Genomic DNA, 13,786 nt, shown 5'->3' on the forward strand with positions numbered 1-13,786 from the left:
AGACAAAAACAGTCTGAACAGGTTGAGCCTGAGTGGAATGTCGGGCCAAAAGAGGGGAGTGAGCGAGGCCCATGAGTGAGGTAGCTCTCTAGTGTAACCTGACTCCCTTTGATGAAGTTCCTGACCTCTATGCACTGCTTACCCCTGATGGAGTAGGCTGAGATTGCTGGAAAATTATGAGCACAACCAGGTTTATTGCTGCTTCGCGGGCCTTCAGATTGTAGCCGCGATGCCCTGTTCTACCCAATGAATGATATTTCCAATTGGGAATAATAAGTTCAACCCTTAAACTGAAACATAGGTTTCGAGGTAATTCAAACCATTTGGAACATTTATTTGGGACGGGGAAAAAACTGTTCTTGAAGGTCAAAAATTAACATTCCTTGAAAATAAATCGCAAATATGATAATTGTATATCTGCGGTTTATAGAACACATTCCCAGTTTGACCATAACATTTCTTGGCAATCGGGTTGTTCATTTCTCAAGCTGATACTATATAATGTAAAATGCTGTAACGATACATCAAGGCATTATTCCTTTACATTTCACATTTTATTGATCGACAGCATTTAGGATGTCACACAGCTGTGCAATAATTCAGTATATTGCTTTTTCTTTTATGGGTGCTCATAATACACAAGCGAATGACTTTCGGGATCTTTCTATGAACAAGATAAACACCCAATAGTCCATTTGTAGTGTGATTATTATTTATTTGCATAAAAAGGGAAAATAAAGATTTCTTTCCGATGTTATACTTTGCTGGGCTTTTCTATGTAGAAAGGAATCAGTTTCTTAACTCATAGATGATATGATCTCTATCAATTGCCGATGTGGTGTCATTGAGTCTTACACATGCAGAGAAATGTTTTTATGATGTTTAGTTATAGATTGGACATATATTTATAAAATGTACAGCATAATCTGTGCTTGAGAGCAACATATCATTAATGCACAATTTGTAGAATGATAATAATCCTTCTATTTGATCCTCAGCCTTATCATGTCAATGTTGAAAGCCCTTCACAGAGATTTTCAACAAAGTGTGGTGACTGTGTATTTGTCGATGAACATGGCAATCAATCTGCACACAGCAATGTCCCACAATCAGCCAGGAATTCAATGATTATATAAATGCAAGTTCTTGGTGTTGCTGTTGTTTTTAGGTTTTTACAATGTGTTTCCTTTGTGTAATTTTAAAATCATTTGCTGAATCAACGAGAGGATCTATCGTACTATGGTCAACGACTTCTCCGGGTTTAGCAAACTTGGCAGTGAGTAGCCTTTGTCAGAGGAATAATCACAATTGTAAGGAGGGAATAACAAAAAGAAGCAGATTCTGTCCCTGCCAACAAACACGTCCAACTCAGAGAAATGCCATTCCAGCAATAGCTTGGGAACACAAAGGAAAAGTTGTTAGACCACTCGGGACTAAATTGATTCCTGCCCCCAGCATTGGTCTTGGCAGCAAATTAACTTTGAAATCAGCATTCACGTCCAAATTCAGGCAGCCTTCATGTCCGAAGCTGTGTGAAGGAAAGAGGAAGGAATATGCCCATGTTTGTTTTATTGCAACTTTTTTTTTCCCCTTTTGCAAAAGTTTTGAATTACATCAATATGGCATTGGCATCCAATAGTTTTGCAGAGGCATTCAGTGATTATGCACAGTTTAAGAAGTTGCATTGGATTAATCACCATCTTGTACCCCACAGTATTTTTTTTCGGATTTCTAGGAATCGTCAAACGAAAAAAAAAACTGCTGTCATCTTTCCAAAGAGCCACATTGGGGTGTTCGTGTTTTGTTTTGATCGCTAAACACTATACACACACTTTTTTGACACTAACTTCAAATAAACTAACTCCCCTGCTGCGATGGGGGTTAGTTTTTATCACTATAGATTATTTGGAATGGCACTGCAAAAAACATGAGGACTTGTCCCACAATTGGTGGTCATTCAGCAATATATCAACAGTTTTGAGCATTCCAGTTTATGTGTTAGAAATGTTACTCTAGACCCCTGTGGAGTTTTCTCCACCCAGTGAGGCGCCTGTCTCTGGTATGCAAGTGTCAATTATCATGCTCCATTATATGTAGGTCTGTTAAATCTGTATTCAAAGTGCTACCACCATTTTCGCTGTGCCTATGTTTCAAGGGCAAAAAAAACCTTTTTACTGCATTGGTTGCATGCGGTAAGCAGTAAGATAGATGTAAACGTTTAACGCGGTGATTTATGTTTTTTTTTGTAGTCCAATCTTTCCATGATTGCAAAAAAAATGCGTGAGATGTTTGGGAATCAAAACCTCCTTTATCCAATTGGAGTAAAAAAAAGTTTGGAGTCACAGGGCAGGTTTCGTGCTGACCTACTTAAAAGATGAACACAATCCTCTCTTTGTCAAAACAAGGTTTTTTGGCTAGTTCTTCCTCCCCGCTATCCTCGCTCAGTGTTGGCAGCTTTCTTCTTGTCCACATTTTTTTTTAGAAGAAACAGCTTTATTAAAATGTTCCGGATTTGTTTCTTCGCTCAAATATAATTTGGGAAGGCAATAAGTTGACTTTCAATGTGATCTTTTTGTTAAAAAAGCGTAAGATGTTTTTTTTTCTGTCTTGTATTATTTTTCTCCCCTTCCAGTCTTCTAGGTCTTGAGCCATTGTTACTTGAGAAATTAGGATCCCTATTACCTAATGCGATTCTTGAAGTAGCCACTGGGAGATTCTTGGGAGCAAATTAGATGACTGGAATACATTGACTTGGCTTTCCTTTCCTCTATCTTGAGCGTAGAGCATTTTTCCTAATAGTGAGGCTAAAATGGGGAATTCAGAGAGAAGGGGAGTTAGAGGCACCAATTCTTGTCCCACTATTTTGTACTGAGAGCTCAAAGGAGCTTTGAGATACCCTCCCCGACGTGAAAGGCTTCAAGACATCCTCTCTACGTGATGAGTTGAGGACTTCCTACATAAAGGCACCGAGACTTCTCCAATGCAGTTGCAGGATATATTCCTGAAATCAAGTCGGATTATCCATATTCTGGTGTGCCTTCTGTCCAACCCTTACAAGGGATAAATACATTGAGATGGGATTTAGATAAATAATCTGATTGTAAGAGATGATGGTTCATAATCAAAGGGTGAGCAATTACGCTCACAAAATTTACAGTATATCCTGTGAAGTGCTTTGAGACGTCTTGAAGACGTGATAAGGCGCCATATCAAATGCGAGGATTATTGTTATCATTATTACGTTTCACTTCCAACGGCCACTTTACCGTGAGAAATTCAGCTTATGTCTGCTTATGAAGAATGTTCCTCAACTTTCACTCAAAACAATGTCAGGAAAGGAGCAACCGTGTGTTAGGAAAGCTTGGACGACCCGAAGCTAGTCTTTGGCAGATTTCTCTTCTTAACTGCATTGATGTCAAAGTGTCTGGCTTTACAGAAGAGAATAGATCAGCATTGTTCTGTGGCACTGTGTTCTTGCCCAGTTTCCAGATGGGATTCAGACTGTACTATATTACAGGCACTGTGTTTTGCTTAACAAGGTTATGCTGTTCCTCGTTTCGAAAAGGAAATGTATACAATATAATGTTGTCTCGCATCCAAGTTACAATAGCTTTCTATTAAAATGCTTTTACTTCAGTCTGCAAGGTCAAACATTGTAATTTAGCTCATTTAAACCACATGTGCCACAGCACAATTTGCATTAATGTCATACAATAATTTGGGGTGGAGCTATTTTGAAAGATAAAAGCACTAGTTTTTAAATACACATCGGCTTCTCAGATGCCCCTTAAATATTTCTGGGGAAAAAACCATCAGAAACATTTTAGACGGGGAAATCTTGCCATATAGGGTGATTAACTTTTATTGGGATCTCGTATAACCCATTTCACAGCCAACACATTTCAGCACAAGCGGTTTAGGTTTCAGCTTCGGGTTGTATTCTATAGGATAATTTGTAGATGGCAGTGCCCAATTTCAGAGCAGCTTTTCATTGTGTGCAGGAATTTCTACTCCCATTGTTTCTTCTCCATGGGATTCTGTACAAATGTAGCTGCCATTTAAAATACCCTGACCACTGCCTGACAGTCTCCATCTCTCTCTCTCTCTCTCTCTCTCACTATGCCTTGGGTTACTTTCTTCCCCAGCTGCGGTAAAAACAAAATTATTGTGAGATTACTCTCAGATTTCTGATAGCAGTGGTTGTGATGACGACATAGCCTGATATTAGCGAATTCTCCTTAAAGATGGCAATTCTGGAAGAAATGAGCTGAATTGATGGTTAGATCAATCATTGAGGTGAGAGAGATTATTCCAATTTGGGTGCTGGTCATCACCATCGGTTCGCAGCTCATCTGAGATCTATCCAGCCAGTCCTAGTGATTTTTTTTAATATGGCCAGTTTAGTGTCTGACACAAGCAAAAACCCATCACCATGCTTAAGAGTATCCAAACCAGACTTAGTCTTCCATGTAACAAAAAGGCAAAATACCGCAGATGCTGGAAAGCTGAAATAAAAACATAAATTTCAGTTCTGACGAAAGGTCAGCTACCTGAAAAGTTAACTCACTTTCCGCTCTCCATAGATGCTGCCTGCCTTCCTGAGTGTTCCCAGGCACTTCTGTTTTTATTTCAGTTTTCGTGCAGACCATCTACACATGGTGATTGCTGTGTCTGGAATGGAATGCGCATTCCCTCCCCGGAGAGACACACGCTGCTTACCTAATTACGGATGGTATTCGAAGCACGGTGACAAGAGGCAAGGCTTAGGGCCCCCCCCCCCCCCCCCCGGAGTGTGCATTTGGGGTATAGCTGGCGTCTTTGGGATTGGATGAACAGCATGCGTTCCTCCAGGGCGAGAGTGCACATTCCACTCTAAACTACAGGGACATGTCCACATGTAAGTGGCGAACACATGTGGAACTCCGAGTCTGGTTTGGATACCCTTAAGTACGATCATGAATTTCTTTGCGTGTCAGACATGTGCATGTGTTTTTCACTGCCCCCGCCCCCCCCGCCCACAATTACCACGTTCTTTATTAAGAATCTGTTATTGATATAAGACTATTTATTGCTTTAGTTCCTATAATCAGGATAAACACTCAATGCTATATGATATGCTCTTTATAAATCCACTGTCAACTTGTGAGCACTTTGAGACATCCTCCCAAAGTGAAATGGCAGATTATTATTTATTATTGTATTTTTGCAGGAACTGCAGTGTTTTCAGCGCCACAATAATTCATGGATTTTTTTTTTTTTGTCTTGCAAAAGTTTAGAAAGTTGCTGGGCAGTTGGCATGCCTAGTTAGACTTGCTGTTTAAAGACCATGTCCCATGAGGGTGGTCCCGCTAACCTTAAGGTGAGACCAAAAACTGCATCTATTATTGTAAAGAATTACTGGAATGTTGCTGAAGCCTCGCTCTCCATGTGAGTTGAAAAGCTGGATTGAGTACTTAGTAAAGTTACATTTTGTAGTTTTTAATAGACTAAAAATGCATGAGATCTTGGATGATAACACACATCCCCCGCAGATTTTAAAACCTGCAACAACTGTTCAGTTTTACAGGGTAATAATTCTGCGTTTTGAGCAGTTTTTCATTTGGGTTCAGTTCCCAGTTCCCTCCCCCAGGAGGTTCTGACTCAGTTGCAGTCACAAACCTTTTCAGCGACTTTTATAAAATGTTTGACTTACGTAGGTAGGGTTTTTATTGAGTGTTAATGTACCGCAGGCAATTCAATGTGCTGAGCTGGAGAAGTTACACAACGGCATCCAACACGCAATCTATATTCTATTTATTTTTAAGGATTAACATTAAGTATGGATTCTGTTACAGGAGTGCATACTGAGCGCTCGCTTGATTGAGTAATGGATAAAGAGACGGCTAATGCTGCAAAACTCTATGCTGTACAGACCGAGAGATTGCAGGTTCGAATGTCTGTAACTGAGTTGGTTCATCTCAACCAGGACAGGAGCAAGGATGCTACAACAACAACAACAACTTGCATTTATATAGCATTCTGCACATTGGGTGGCGTACCAGAGCACTAGTTCCAATTCAACTTAACAACCTAAGTCGAGAGAGGAAAATTAACCGCTCTTGTTAACTGTTTTTTTTCCTGTCAGCCGTGTGGGTGTCTGACACATATGGAAACCCATCACCATGCTTACGTGTATCTAACATCTACAACACACCTACCCACATTACAAAAGGGTTTCACTGGTTGGGAAGTGTGTGAGTGTCTTGTAGGTGTGGAGTGGTGTTTGTGTGGGGTCTGTGCATCTGTGATGAGTATATGCATTTGTATAGGTTGTGTCTGTGTGTGGAAGGCGCTCTATAAACGTAATTTTGTTGTGTGTGTGTGTGTGTGAGTCAATATACCTTTCGAGAGGAACGGAAAGGGGAGATAAATGGAGAAAAACTGGTGTAGAGTAACAAAAAAATGGCCCCTTATCCAGGACACAGTAAAATAGAACAGTACTGCACTCGTCTGAAAACCCAGAGTCTCTCCAGAAGCCTCAGATATCAACAAACCTGACTGTTCAGAGAAGTGACTTGTGTGTGCGCTGAACATGCCTTCATCCACTCGGCTATCCAGGAGGTTTAGAATTGAGACTGTTTCTAACCTAGTTGCTACCGATCATCAAAGATTATTCCAGACAAGTGGCTTAAAGCGAAGGTTTAGAAAAAGATATTTGCTGCTGCAGTTCAGGTAAAGGGACCTTTCAAAGTAACCTTTTTGAAAATTATCCTCCTTCAAGCTGCTTCGAAGCTATTCGCACTTCCACGGACGCTGTCATGTTGGACTTAGAAAAGCACAAGCAGCACACAGTACACGACCTCTCCTTTCAGCTCTAGGCACCTGTCACTCAACAGTCTGGGGAGAGACGCAAAGGCCAACGAGTCAGTGCACAAACCACACATTCCTGAAATCGACCTTCACTGTGAAAATAAGAGTGACTTCAGTTCATATCAGATGGGGCTTGGAAGAAAGGCTTCAAACCTCTCCCCCTCCCTCCCTCCCTCCTTCCCTTTCAAAAGATCCCATGTTGTGAGGTTCCTGCCTGTACATCGGAAAAAACTAATTAAGGGATAACTGTGGGGCACGGCGGCTATAAACCCAACCAAACAAACAAAGGAAAATCTATAAATCGACCGCAGGACACACGCACGCATGCAATCCTTTCATATTTGTACACTTCCTTCATGTGCCCCAGGATGCAGTGACCAAAACGTTGGCTTCAATTCAATTAATCCGATCACGTTACAAATGGACCCTTTGTGATTTGTATAATCTGGGGAAAGGCCAGGCATGTTTGCTGGGCAGAAAAATCACACACGGATATTGCGACTGTTTTAAATGTGGCTAATTCACACAAGAACATAAGAATTTGTTGGGCAAAAGAAGACCAAGGTCCATCTAGTTCGCCTTCCACTATCCTGGTAGTCGCTTGTCAGGCCATGTCCCAAACTATACCCTGTCTCCCCAGGTATTAGTTTCTATCTCATTTGTTCATGAAACAAGCAACATGTTCTGCTTCCACCATGTCCCTACGGAGCCTGTTCCATCAGTTTACTGCTCATACGCTACAGGAAAGATCCACGTTGTCACGACCGATTGTAACACACACGACCGGTCTAATTCATGGTGTATTTTTTAACTGGACTCCTTAGAATTCCTATTGGGAGCGATGGAACTCTGGTTCCTAAAGGAGACCTTATTTGGGCGACGCTTTCAAACAAGCTCACCCCCTCCCACCCTCTCTGACTTCCTGGCTCCCGATCTCTCCCCTTTCACCTCGCAAATATCTCCCTGCGTCATGTCCCCCACCCAACCAGCTCCAACCCCCTTGGCACTGGGCAAGCCTTCAGCCAGTCTGCCCCCGCTCTCTGGAACTCCAACCCAGAGTTCCTCTGACTCACCCCACCCCCCCCCGCCCCACCCCCCTCTCAGCCGTGTAAAGCACTTTGAGATGTCCTTCTGACTTAAATGATGCCGTATTAATTGCTGTTGAAGTGGATTCCTTATTAAGAAATCACGCATATTCATCCCCCAGTGCAGATATGGCAGGGCAGGAGGAAAGAGATACCACATAAGATAAATCTAGCCACAAGGCAGCCTTGGGCACAACAGTTGCTTAAAAAAAATTCAGCGATAAAAACTGTTCAACAAATACCCACAATGTACGCAGCACAAGTCAAGACAAGTCATTTTCTGCTGTGCGTAATCGGCTGCCGCGTTTCGCCCACAAATATTCAGTCAATTCACTTTACAGTGTGTTCTGTGAAGCGCTTTGAGACGTCTCGAAGACGTGATAAGGCTCTGTGTCAAACGCAAGGATTATTATTATTATTATTGTTACTTTACAGCCACGCTGTTTTTTTCACGGACACAAAAGGGAATGATCGCATGTCAGCAGCATTAGAGAGTGAAGATTGAAAGTAATTGAATAGTAAAAACTTATTGTATTACAGGGTCTGTGTAAAGAGGCTGGTTTGAATTTTAAGATTGTAACTGAGTGCACCACACAGCTGGGGAGGGAATTCCACAGATTAATGACTGAGCCAAAGGGGTTTATTGATGTTTGGTCATTTTGATCTCCTGAAAGCAGAGTAGAGAAAATTACTGGTGTCAGACACAATTTCTGCAGCAGATTCCCACCTTGTCAAAGCTGTGTAAGTGAAATACTTGTGATGGGGAGTGGGGTCAAAAAGCGGGTGGGCGGTGAGGGGTAATCTGTGCAGATTCTGTGGGAAAACTATCATGTAGTTCTCGCTTTACTCCAAAGTAGCCACAGACTTAGTGGGAGAGGCCGGTGTAAACCTACTGTTTAATGTATGGTCTTCTGTTCTGAGACCACATAACATCACAGCATAGATATTACTGCAACCAACAATACTCCCTGCATTTGATACACCACCTTATCACATCGTCGAGACGTCTCAAAGCGCTTCACAGAATATACTGTCAAGTGGAGTGACTGTATATTTTGCGGGCGAAACGGGGCATCCAATTGTGCACAGCAGCGTCTCTCACAAACAGTCTTGGATTGAGTAACCAAATTATTATTATTTTTTCCCCAACGGATTATTATCCCGGGAAAAGCGATCCGCCAATCGACTAACAATCAGGTTCCTATTTACTGCTGAGTAAACAGAGGCGCGTGTCCAACGTTTCGCCCTGCCCGGGAATCAAACCCAGATTCTCTCGCTCTAACCACTGAGCTACAAACCCAAGTCCTCCCACTCACTCGTAAACTACACGCAGCGTCTTGCATGGTGATGCTGACACCTGCTGGACTCTAAAAACACAAACCGAGAGAAAGGTTCATTGTAGTCAGGGAGCAATTGGCAGTTTGGTCGGTATTGGAGCGTCTGTAAGCTCCAGTGGGCTCACCTGAACATTACCTTTCAGGTTCTGCTGTCTGTGCACAATGGCCTTTGCTTTGTAGGTTAATTGTGTGGTTTGTTTCGGTCTTTGCTGTTTTTTAAAATAATTCAAGCCCTCGATCAGCCCTTAGCCCTTGGGAGGACGTCTCAAAGCACTTCACGTGATTTGCTGTGAAGGGTAGTGACTCTGTATTGGGTGGCATTCAGTATACCGTAGTTGTACTTCACACAATTTATTCCACTTGCTGGGGGAGTGACACACACTGTTGCTTGATCCGCACAACAGTACCTGAAATCACCTTCATTCTGTTCCTTATTTATTAATGTTACAGGTGATGCTTTGCAATATTTTGCCAATATCCTGCCAGGCCACGGGAACCAATTACCTGCAATATTCTCACTGAATATAACAGAATATAAAAAAGAGTTAACATTGAATGTTGATCCTTCGGTATTCGTATTTCTCTCATGTTATCAGTTACTTCCCCAGAGTAGACCATGGCTTTTGACAACAGCGATGCCCACAAAAATTGGGTCACTTCAACCGTGCCTACGCTCACCTCCCCACTCCCCTCTGCTCGGCGTCATGCTCCACCGCTGTCAAGCGCTCTGGGACACTACCCTGGATGAGGGGCGCTGTGTAAATGCAAGTTGTTGTTGTTGTAACTAAGCACAGGTGGGATTAATTGGATCTGGGTGGCTCTCGTTCGCACTGGGCAGTTGCTTTACCAACATCCATATATCAATAACATGGATCTTCCCTAAAACAGCTTCCCTGCCATTGGATTACAAGGTGATATTGGAGAAGGGGAGGTAGAGTAAGGTGATGGTATGAAAATGTGGTCTGTCAGTCATTTGAGCCTCACAATTGTATTCCTGCCAGTGTTATGTTACATGGATTTTAATGATATTGAATCTGCTAACATTACTTCTTTTGATGCTTCACGCTAATTAAAATACTAGTAGTCCAGGAGATAACCTCGGACTGCAAAGGACAGCAGGTGGTGAGTTAATTAACGTCCCACAGGATGTCAAACATAGGCATAGAGCCTTGTATTGAAACTGTCTTATTTGGGTTCACGAATACTTCTATATTAAGTGCTCTGGGACGTGAAAGCAGCGATATAAATGTAAATTTGCAGTGTCTTGCAACAAAGCATTTGACTATATAAACTGGTACAAATTAAAATCTAATCAGCAAAAACCTGAATGGTTTCAACCAATGCAGTCTTCAGAAGAAGCCATAATCTCTTGTTTCTCAGTTGCGTTTGAAACAGATTCCTAACGGTAGATTGTCAGTTTCAGAACAGGATACACTCGAGAGATGAAAGAACTGAAGAATGAAGCAATGAACCCAGACTGCTTTTATATAAAGCTCGCAATGTATTTCCTTTCAAAACTATTGGCACAATGGTATGATAGTGCAATGATTGCCACCAGTCAGTGCTAAGAATTATTATCGGACATCCTTTGGATGACATGACACCGGTGTCCTGTTTACCTGGTTGAGTGGACGTTAAAGATCTCATGGCACCATTCGAAAAGAGAAGGGAGTTTCTCCGAGTGTCCTACCCAAAACTCCACAAATATAAAATTTCACGTGAGGCTAGTTAGAAGGTTTATGCTGATCCAGTAATAATAATAATAATAATCCCAACCCTTCACAGAATATACTGTAAAATGAATTGACTGTATAATTTGTGGGTGAAACGCGACTCAATCCACGACTGTTTGTGGGACGCTGCTGTGCACAATTGTTTCGCCCACAAAATATGCAGTCAATTCACTTTACAGTCTATGCTGTGAAGCGCTTTGAGATGTCTCGAAGACGTGATAATAATAATAATAATAATAATCCTTGCATTTGATATAGCGCTTTTCACGTCGGGAGGACGTCCCAAAGCGCTTCAAAGAATACACTGTAAAGTGAATTGATTGTATATTTGTGGGCGAACGCGGCAGCCAATTGCGCACAGCAATGTCCCACAAACAGCCGTAGATTGAAAATGACCAATTTATTATTGTTTTTGGTTTTGGAGGGATTATTATTAGGCTCTGTGTGGAGTAAGGAAACTTGCCCAACGTTTTGCCCTCTGCCTGGAATTGAACTCAGGTCTCTCACTTGCAAAGCGAGTGCTCTAACCACTGAGCTACAGGACTCCACGACTGAGCTACAGGACTCCACATAAGATACTACATCAAATGCAAGGATTATTATTATGCCATTAGGCTCAATGTTAACTATTTCCTAATATACAAGTCTTTTTTTTGATCAGTGTTAATAGCTTCCGCTCTTTTCCAAAGATCCCAGCTTTCTGGATTTCCATCCGTTTCAGTTTGTAGGAGCTAATCTTTCGCAGAATAATCTTATTAGGAAAATTGCGCCTCATATGAAGCGAAGCCCTTTGTAACCAGTGAAATCTACTGTGGCAGAGAGAGCCATGGTCGGTTCGGTTGTGATAAATCATTTTTAAAGTCCGCTATTGTTAAAGAGGTTATTTCCTGGGCAACCGTGAGCCCTGTAAAGACCTTCAATTCCTTGGCTTTCGATTTCCTCGGGGTCATTTTTGTGCAGAGAGCGTTAAAGGGCAGCACCATTCTGCTCCTGACACCTTTTGTTACTCCAGTCAAACAGACTTCATGTCAAAATGAGGAGAGTGAAAGCGTAGTAACACTTACCAGGGCAAGAGATCTGTGAAACTGCACAAGGCAAAGGTTACCCTCGTTTCTCTCGTCTCCTATTATGCTTTTTTTTGATTACAAAAAAGTGCGAAGGAGTACAGTCACCAAAACATTTCAATACTATTATGCAACTGAGAATTTAGAGAGCTTTATGGAAACCTTCTTCTAAAACGTGCACGGATCGAGATGTGGAGTGAAATTCTATGTTGTTTCATTCTAATAGCTATCGTAAGATGTTATCATAAGACCCACAACTGTTTGTGGGACGCTGCTGTGCGCAATTGGCTGCTTCGTTTCACCCAAAAATTATTCAGTCAATTCACTTTACAGTATATTCTGTGAAGTGTTGGGATTATTATTATTACTACTGGATCAGCATAAACCTTCTAACGAGCCTCACGTGAAATCCCTCCATTTTGCATCTTGAAATTCAATATCCAAAAGCAGAAGCTTTTACTCTGATTTAAAACTGGTCCGTGTTACTGTGGAGCTTTTTTTATAATGCATTTTTCTATCACAGCTCACGTGAAAGTTTACGACTAATCAGGGTGAGGCTTTGTTCCTTGTAGTGCAGCGATGTGTCTGTCAGGGCCAGAAATCATGCAAAAAGGTCACTGCGTTTTCTACTGTTCTGTGAGGGTGTGACATTTCTCTACTTGTTCTCTGTTTCCCTGGTCTGTAGAGGCCACACACTCTCTCGCAGGCTTCTCTAAGCCAATCCGACAGGACCTGAGGACTCTGCAGCTATCTACCCAATAAAAATAATAATAATAATAAAGAGACATCTCAAAGCGCTTCACACAATGTACTGTGTAGTATAGTGCCTGTGTGTTTTGTGGGTGAAACGCGGCAGCCAATTGCGCACAGCGGTGTCCCACAAACAGTCGTGGAATGAATGAACAAATTATTATTATTATTTTATTTATTTATTTTTTGAATGGATCCCCAATCAAGGAATCGAGCAGCTCCATAGAGGAGGAACTCTGTGAAATTCAGATCAAGTCTATACTCTCACTGTTTCTCGACACAGTATGTTGGTGCCACAATGTACCTCACCTCGCACCAGCAATAACCTGTGACGTCCTCGTAAGTAAATAGTCCTCGCATTTGAGGATCACTTACTTACTTACGAGGACTTCACAGGTTATCGCTGGTGCAAGGTGAGGTACATTGTGGCAACCAGTCTTCGTGATCATCAGATGGTGCAGTGTTGGGACTGGAGAAAGACCCACACTGCTCACCAAGAGCATTCAGTGCAGGCGGGCAATAAACACAGTGAATATGATGCTGGGCTGCATTACCAAATAAGCACAATTCAGATCAGACCTTATTTTGAGATTGAAAAAGTGTGAGAAGGGGGGAAAGCACAGCTCTGCCTCTGTGTTTTATAAAGGCCTGTCTTCAGTGCAAACGTAAACCCTGAAGGTGTTAGATGTATAAGGATTGAACCATTTAATTGGGTGAATTCCCTTTTCAGGATAGCGATATTCTTAATGCCTTGCAAAATAGTTTTTTAGTACATTTGATATGTCTGTGAACTACTAATCGTGGTAAGATGCACTTTTTGAAGACAGTGTATGTTGAGTAGGCGGGCCGGTTATATACAGTATCTATATTTAGGATTATTTTCACAGTTTCTCTTTTGAACTGGTAATTATGAGCAGCATCTGTGACTACAGTTTACTCTGTTACCCTGGGTGGAGTAATGACTGCTT

Source organism: Callorhinchus milii, unplaced genomic scaffold (assembly GCF_018977255.1).
Source record: "Callorhinchus milii isolate IMCB2004 unplaced genomic scaffold, IMCB_Cmil_1.0 Scaffold11, whole genome shotgun sequence".
NCBI lineage: Eukaryota > Metazoa > Chordata > Chondrichthyes > Chimaeriformes > Callorhinchidae > Callorhinchus > Callorhinchus milii.